Raw genomic sequence first — 8511 nt, 5'->3', positions numbered from 1 at the left:
TGCACCTGACCCGATGCCAGCCCCTGTGTGCCATGCCGCTCGCGCACGGTGTCCTTCTGCACGCCCCTCTACCCGAGGGCAGCACCCAGCAACCCACTCGCCCCGGGACCCTTCCTCTCTCTGACCGCACCCACTCCACCCCGACGCCCGCGGGCACCTGCCTGCAACCGCAGGGCAGTTCGCAGGACACAGCAGTCCGCGGGGAAATAGGATGAAATACGCTTGCGGGGAGATGAGGGCCACACCGGCCAGTTTCAGAGAAGATCAAATAGTATTCGGAAGTGAAGTCACACTTCTGCTTAAACAGACACCCTGCATTCACACACACACACACACACACACACACACGCACGCACACACTCTCGCCCGGTTCCAGGAGTGTGATCGCATCCTGGCACCGATTAAAAAAAAAAAAAAAAAGACAAAAGACAAAAAACCCTTTTATGAAATCTCAGTAAGGTAAGATGATAAATTATTTTATTTGCTTGAATATGTTTGAGCCTAAATAAAAGTTATCCACCTCTGTCATCCCTCAACGTTTTGAAAATCTTCCTGGTGGTCGGGATTCGGAAGTCAATCAACGCGCTCTTCTGGAAGGTCAGCGGCAGGAGGGGACTTCCGGCCCTGCTCGACGTGCTCAGCTTTCCCTCCGTCTTTGTTCCTGTGCCGTGCAGCTGCGCACTCAAAAGCGGCAGAAAGGAGCGCGCACTTGCCTCCAAACACATCACCCTGTGCACGTTAAATATGTGCAAACTTTTAGGGGAAAATCACACCTCAATAAAGTATTTGGTTTTTTTAAGATTTAAGATTTTATTTTAGAGAGATGGGAAGAGAGGCAGAGAGGGAGAGAGAATCTCCAAAACACCCGTGGTAGAAACAACACAGATCAAACAGCCCTCCCGGATGACTCAGCACGGACCGGGCAAGCTGGTGGACGCAGCGAAGCAGGGACAGACCGTGTCAGGTGGCGATGAGGGCCGCAGGGAGGACTCGGGGTGAGGATGGCCACGGGAGCACTCCACGAGAGGAGCAGCCGGCTTTCCTGAAGTTAGGATACACACAAAGTGCCGGAATGCACGAAGTTGAACAACAGACGGGAAATTAGACGGGATACAAAGGTCCCTGGGAGCGCCGTCTCAGGACAGCGCCAAGTGAAATGGAACCCAACCCAGGGAGCACCTGCAAATAAACGCAACTTGAATAAACTGACTGGCCTCCCTGAGGGAACCGACTCATCCACAGCTCCCTGACAGAACTGGCCCAATCACCACCCACGACCCCTCCTGTTTAAGGTAAGAAAGGGCTTTCTACGTGGCACTTCCTTTCCTCCTCCGAAGACAAGCACTGTGCGGTCTTACCCGGGTTCAGTAGGCCTGCGCCCTCCCCCCGACAAATCTGAGCTGTGTGTTGAGTCCTTGAGGGGCAACTTTTGAAAAAAATTCCAGTATTGACAGGTGCCATCTCCTCATATCTGTGTGCATGCGGTGCTGTTAGACCCTCCGTCCCACTACTGATTAACTTCTTAAATTAAATGGTAAACACAGAGGATTGCCAGCGTTTGAGAGTGATGTCTTCAGAACTTTGCATGAACGCCAGCTCAGAGTCTGTCCATTACTTTATTTTACTCATTAAACATGACTTCCCAAGAATGATATTGTATTTAATAGAAGTAAAGCATTATTAGAAAAAGTTTAAAATCAAACAAATTGGGATTGACCCAAATGAACTAAATGTTGATGTGCTTTTAAAACATATTCATGCCAAAAAACCCCATATTCACGCAAAGACTTTCATGCATGTTTGTTAGGAATATGATATCAGAAAGGCCGCGTGTGATGAGAATGATCTTAAAGACGACATTTAGCGACCTCAAATCAGACACTTTGAGGTTTTTTTTTTTAATGCGGACAGAAATCACATGCAGAAATCAAATGCGGACGCAAATCATTGAATTGTCCATCAAAACTTTACGCAGTTTCAATCTTGGATTTGAAATATGCAGCCGTATTGGTGCTTTCTCCCCACCCCACCACCAGAATAACATAGTCACTTGTGCCTACAAAGCAAGAAATCAGCAGACTGACCACATCCCACAGAAAATTCAAGAAAGGGTAAGTGGAGACTTGTCTAATTCATCGAAGAAAATAAACTCTGCTTGTTCTTCAGTAATCCACAATTTCCTTAGAGTGTGAAGCACAAAGTAGGTTTAAAACAAAAACACCTACTATCTGGGCATCATAAATGACCGATTTAAGATCATATTAAGCAAGTGACAGGTTTGCACCTTAAACTCTTCATTGAGAGGGGGTGAGACGGTTGTGCCTGGCCCTGCAGGGACTGTCTGGTCGCACGGAGACCCTCAGGTGCCTTCTGTGAAGAGGGACAAAGGTCACCGGCGCCATTGCCTCACACACAGGGTCAGTTAATCGTCTCAGAACTAGAAAACACTCTCTCAGAAATACGTTATTTATTCTGCATTTTTTGGTACAACCTAAATTATTTGGGAATCTATCTTTAAACCTATTTTTAAAATACCAAAAATAATTGTATGGAAGGAACGCAGAGAGAGAATTCGTTCTTGCTGCCAGATCGGGGTGGCCGGCGTGCCGGCCATTGCGTTACATTCAGAGCGCGGTTAATTTAAAATGTGAAATGACCTGTTTGTTACAGTGGGTCCTGAAACAACATCATCCACGGTTCCCCACATGCCAGACAAGTAAGGTTTACTTCGCTCTTACTGTCGTGGAATGCCGCACAGCATCGATGCACAAGAATCACGCACCACCAGCACTTGAAGAAGCACGTCACGGGTACCCCACCTCTCTGAGCCCGCTCCGGGACGGTTCACAGGTAGGCTGTCCGGCTCCCCGCACAGAGTGCTCCCGCGGCCATCCCGGGCACTGCTTACAACAGTGATGACGGCGGGAAGTCCTCGCAAAGATGAAATGCTTTTAGCTTAAAATGCAGTGGATTGCTTCCTGTAGGTTCTCAGCCAACAACGCAGGCTGGTAGGAGAAAGAGGAGCACGTCCCACTTAATCCACAGTGACAATTCAAACTGCTGACGGGGACCAAAATGGAATGTGATCAGATCACTTCACATTCCATACCTGAAAGCGAACGGCACACGGGGTCACCCTGAGTGCCCAAGGTGCTGTGCCCGGCAACCACAGAAAACCACGTTTGTGGCAGCCCCAGCCTCGGGGAGAGACTCACGAACTCATACTGGATAAGGAGTGTGCAGATTCGGGGCGCCTGGGTGGCTCAGTCAGTTGAGTGTCTACCTTCGGCTCAGGTCATGATCCTAAGTCCAGGGATCAAGTCCCGCATCGTCAGGCTTCCTGCTCAGGGGGGGTCTGCTTCTCCCTCTGCTGCTGCTCCCCCTGCTTCCGCTCTCACGCTCTCTCTCCCTGACAAATACATAAATAAAATCTTAAAAAGAAAAAACAAGTGTGCACATTCGATAATACGATATGACGCCATGAAAGCTGCACGAACTTGGACATTCTTCAGGAATAGGACAGCAGACATCAAGCCGGCGGGTCGAGGGAGACCAAGGCTGGCGCAGACTCCTGGGAACGGAGCCTTGAGAAGTTCCTTCTAGAGGACTTACGGAGTGTTCTTTCTTGGTGCGGCAACAACGAATTCTGGAACACGGAAAATAAATAAAATAAATAAATAAAAGTTTTTTTAAAAAAGTGTTCTTTGTTTTTTCACTGCAAATCTTTTTTAAGTGTTCTTTGCCTTGAACCACTATCAAAGAACGAAAAGGTAAGACTTCTGCTGTCAGTAAATAGTGTTATTTACTCCACAAATACCTGGGAAGGCGGCGTGAACCTGATCCGTAATGGAAAACAGGGCACTAAGGAAGTGTTTGGGAGAAGACAGAAAACCAGACCAGCTCTGGTCTCCGGGCTCAGCCGCTGGAGAAGGCGCGGCGCTTGCTAGCGGGTGTCACCTCCAACAGGCTCGGCCAGAAAGGGGCGGAAAAACCCACAGGCGCAGGCTCAGCTGTGTGTGGGCAGGGCAGCCGGTTTCGAAAATTCCTTGTTTTCAGCCATGCTTTTCCCAACCATTTGCCTTATTATTAATAATTAACCGATGGTTACTGATAGCTGCTTCCCCAGGGCCCTGAAGCCCAGGTGTTTGCCTTGGGTGATCTGCACTCTCTAATTATCTGGACAGCCCTTCCCTTGGCTTATCTTCACTTCCTCGATAAGATGCGCTTAAATCCCTTCCTGAAGGGCCCCCAGCTAGGAAGTAGCTGAGCCGGCCTCAAACTGGAGACTCCCTCCAGAGCTCAGACTTGGGATGCAGAGGTTATTTTTTTATTAATCATAAAAACCCCAAATTGCTTGCATATCAGGAGGTCCTAGAGGAGCAGCAGAGCATGTGGCCGAGTGCCTGGGCCATGGGCTAGACTGGCTGGACGGGATCCTCCGGTGTGTCACACTGCCTGTCTCTGTCTAGTTACAGGGAACACAGCAAGCTTCCCTCATAGGGATAGGAGGCGATCATTTGAGTTAAAAACATTCACAAGGCTGTAGAATGGCGCCCTACGTAGCACAACAGTCACCGGAAAACCTTTCCACTTGATGCATCTCGATGCAGAAGTCCAAGGTCAAATTGAAGTCCTGTGTCTGAGACCCAGCACTCGCCAGCACGAAGCTTCTGTAACCCAGGATCCCCACGGCGGACTGAGGTGATTCTGAGTTGTATCGTGTGGGGACGTGCTCAGTAGCTGTTGGATCTGATCTGCAAACATACGTGACACGACAGGAGAAGAGAGAATGGAGAGTCAACCCTCCTTGCTGTGCTTCCGTTCCGTATCAGAGCCCCACGTTTCTGAGCACACCGTGATCGCTCGTGAACAGGACTTCAAGGAGGTAAATTCTTTCTAGGATCAAGTAAGAACAACAGAGACTTGGGAAAGAATCTCCGTTATCTCAAGGTCAAATAACCCGGCATCCTCGTTCAACCAAGTGGAAGCTAAGATGCGGTCAGGAGATGGGGTGGGAAGTTCCCCTCGATTACCACATAATTTTAAAATAGCCTGGTTTCAATAAAAGCATTGAGGAACCTCAAGGAGTTGGAGTGAGTCAGAATGAGCCGGCACCCCGAGGGCGAGGAGAAAGAGTGGAGACGGTGCTGTCCGGGCTTGGCTCATGGCTGAGTTCCCCTTGCTCCCTGTGACCAAAATAGCCAAAATATGTTAGAGAGCGGGAACTCGCAATGTGCGCTTTCTCATCTTCCCTTTAGAAGAATGACATAACCTAAAACGAATAAATAGCAAAATGTCCATTGTCCCCAGTTCACACAATGAATTCATTACCGGGGAGTCCAAGGCAACTCTGACCATTATCCTGACTTTTCCACGACTTTCCACATTGTGTGTGTAGTTTTAAATCAAGTCTTTTTTTTTTTTAAACAAACCTCTGTCATCTTTACCCTCCCCCATCTTAATATTTAAAGGGCCAAATGCTTCTATAAATATGGGAACGAACTTCAAGCCCAGAGGGAACACTCAGCTCCAGAAGACATTCATCATGAGTCAGCATCTCCTTAACAAGTTTATCCAAAAGCCCCAGAGTAATAATTAATTCATCTCTCTCTAAAGCAAACACTGCCTTCATGAGATCCAGAGAAAGACTTAGGGCAGACCCACAATGGTCTAAAACATAATGCGTCAGAAAGCTTGTTAAACACGGTACCATCAGGCAGGAATCCCCTTCCTAAAGTCAGATTCTTTCTGGGGGGTGGGAGGGCAGGGGTCGATTTAACCTGATGTTTTATATTCTTTGGCACCAGAGTCTTCATTGCGAGGCGGTATCAACCCCTTACCGCTACAGGAATGTATTTAGGTGGAATCTGGCGAAAACAGAACCAACCCAGTACTCTCAGAGCACAACAGGATATGGGGCCATAGATACACTTGATGCCGTTGACCCCTTCTTCTCAGTAAAGAACTGGGGATGGGCTGTATCCACCGTCATGCCAGGAACATTCTCGCGGGTCCAGAGTGGGTTTTCTCTAACTCCTGCCTGCGTCTCCGACCTCATGCCACAGATGCCTCCTTCTCCTTTCCAGATGCTTATTCCTAAGTATAGTCTTTGCTTATAAACTTGTTCCGAGCAGAGTCCGCATATCCCGGTGATTTACGCCAAGCCACACTTTCCTTTCATACATTCCAGAAGATTTCGGACATGATTTGCAGGAATGACGCATCTCTACCCTCAGCGTGTTCCCTCTGTTCCCCTTAGAGAAGTTCTTTCTTTCTTCCTGTGATGGCAACAAGGGTGGCGTTTGGGGCTCATTTTTTCCAGGAAACCACTTGCCACCGAGAAAAGGAATTGAAAATGGAATCCTTTGTGTGACTAGCGCCAAGACTATTCAAGGACATCTCTGTCTGTCTCTGTCTCCCACATACCCCCCACGACTCGGGAACATCGCTGTGGGATCGTTTCGAGCTCAATGTCATAAGGGTTAAACATGATCATAAAACATCTGACACTCGACGATGATATGTCTATATTGGCCGGCCAGATGCGTAATGAGAGCTGTTCACTAAATGGCTCCGTGTAACCTCAGAGCCTGGACCTGCACGCGGCGGCTAACGACTCTCACAGAATAAACACCATCTGCGCCGGGAAGCCGTCCGCCTCAGAACCAGGGAGATCTTCCAGCAAATGTAAGATTCTGGAGAAAAATATTGCTGTTCTGCTCTTAAAAGCGACTGATGCCACGCATCTATTAGAATGCATTTGTGATGCGTACATTTTCCCCTGACAAGTGTCTGGTACCCGTATGTTGTTTCACGAAGCTGAAGCAGTGGCGAGCCCCTTCACCGTCAAGTGTCTGTGGCGGGAGCATCAGGTGCGGGGCTGCCTCATCTCAGCCTTGAGGATTTGTGTTTGGAAGATTTGAACTGACCAGATTACAGGACACCTGTCTCCCCACCTCATTCAGAACCAGGCACTCATGGTTCTGGGCTAGTTTGCAAATATTTCTCATGGGAAGAAAGGAATACTTTCTGGAAATGTATTTTTAAATGGACGTCTTATTATTATTTGGGATGGTGAGACCAAGAGATTAGCAAGACTGTCCTTGAAAAGACAGTTTATCCGGAGGGAGGAGCACCCATTACCTGCCTCCCCCCGCCCCGTGCCCAGCTGCACTAGGGAGCGCAGGAGGCACCAGGAGCGATGCCAGAACGTGGGCAGGAGCCTGTACTGTGGTTTCGGCCAGAGGGAACCCAGGAGGGAACATGCACAGGGTTAGGAATGGCTAGTTTGGTGCATTTTGGTGGGCTGGGAGAAGGAGCTGTCCCCAGCAGTCAGACACCTGACTCTGCAGGCATAAGGGCTGGGGATGGCAGCCCAGGAGTGTCCTAGTCCGCAGAGGGGGTGGGTGTGCTGGATCGGACTGGCTTGGTTTGCGTTCAGAAGATGAGCCCCCAGGCAAGTCTTTCGCCAGCTCTAGGAGAGGGCAGGCCATGGCACGAGGCCGAGGTCAGAACATTAGAAGAAAAGCGCACATTTACCCCAGCAGGAAGAGCACAGGAACCAATGCCTAATAGGACCGCAAAGTTGCAGAGCCTGGAAGGGGGCGGGGACATCTGCAAGACAAAGGAGAACGTGGGATTTTAGCTAAAGGCAAAGGGAATGATGCGCCCCGGCCCCTAAGTAGGGGGATGGGAGGGGGGAAATCTGTACGAAAACCTCGCAATTCAGGATGCTGGAAGCAGGGGAGGATGTGGCCGTTCCAGGTAGGTTAGGTTCCGGAATCCGCACCTAGCAGAGTCTGCACAGTTGAGGCCACGACCGGCAAAGCCACAAGCAAGTACCGAGGCACAGAAACGGATGTTTCCCGGCGCCGCTGTGCGCAGAGCGAGCGTCCGGACGGGCGTGAGAAGGCGCCGGAAGCCAGCGCTCCCTGGGCGAGCTCGGGGCGGTCTGAGCCGGCGGCTCGTCTGCAGAGCCTCCTGGGGGCGCCTTCTCCAGAAGGGCCTCGCGTCCCAGGCACAGCGGAAGCAGCGGGGGCGCGGGGCAGACCGGGGTCGCGGCGGGGCGCCCCACTCCTGCCGCGAGACCGCCGGAACGGCTGCGACGCCGCGGCCAGGCGCGGGTCCCGGCGGTCCGGCCGGTCAGCCGTCTGAGGGCGACGAGCTACACGCGGTTCTGCTGTCGCCGCGCCGGGCCGCACATGCCGGGAGGCTGCCCGGGACACCGTCCGCGGTCCGTCCTGCGGAAGGGGCCGCGGTGAAGGTCAGCGGGCGACCCCAAGGTCAAGGCGCCGCGGCTCCGAGACAGCGCGGAGCAGAGCGCCCCCGCCGGGCCGGCGCGTCCCCCGTGAGCGGGTCGGACGAGCACCGTGCACGCGCCTCCGGGAGCCGAGACGAGAAGCCCAGAAACGCAGGGCGGGCGGCACCGCGCTCCCGCGTGTGCGGGCGTCTGTGGAAGCGGCGCTGCCGGTCGCTGCAGGAGAGACGGCGGCTCCTCCCGCGGCCACGCTC

The sequence above is a fragment of the Mustela erminea genome, chromosome 6 (assembly GCF_009829155.1).
Source record: "Mustela erminea isolate mMusErm1 chromosome 6, mMusErm1.Pri, whole genome shotgun sequence".
In the NCBI taxonomy this organism is placed as follows: Eukaryota; Metazoa; Chordata; class Mammalia; order Carnivora; family Mustelidae; genus Mustela; species Mustela erminea.
Note: the sequence above shows the minus strand (reverse complement) of the source record.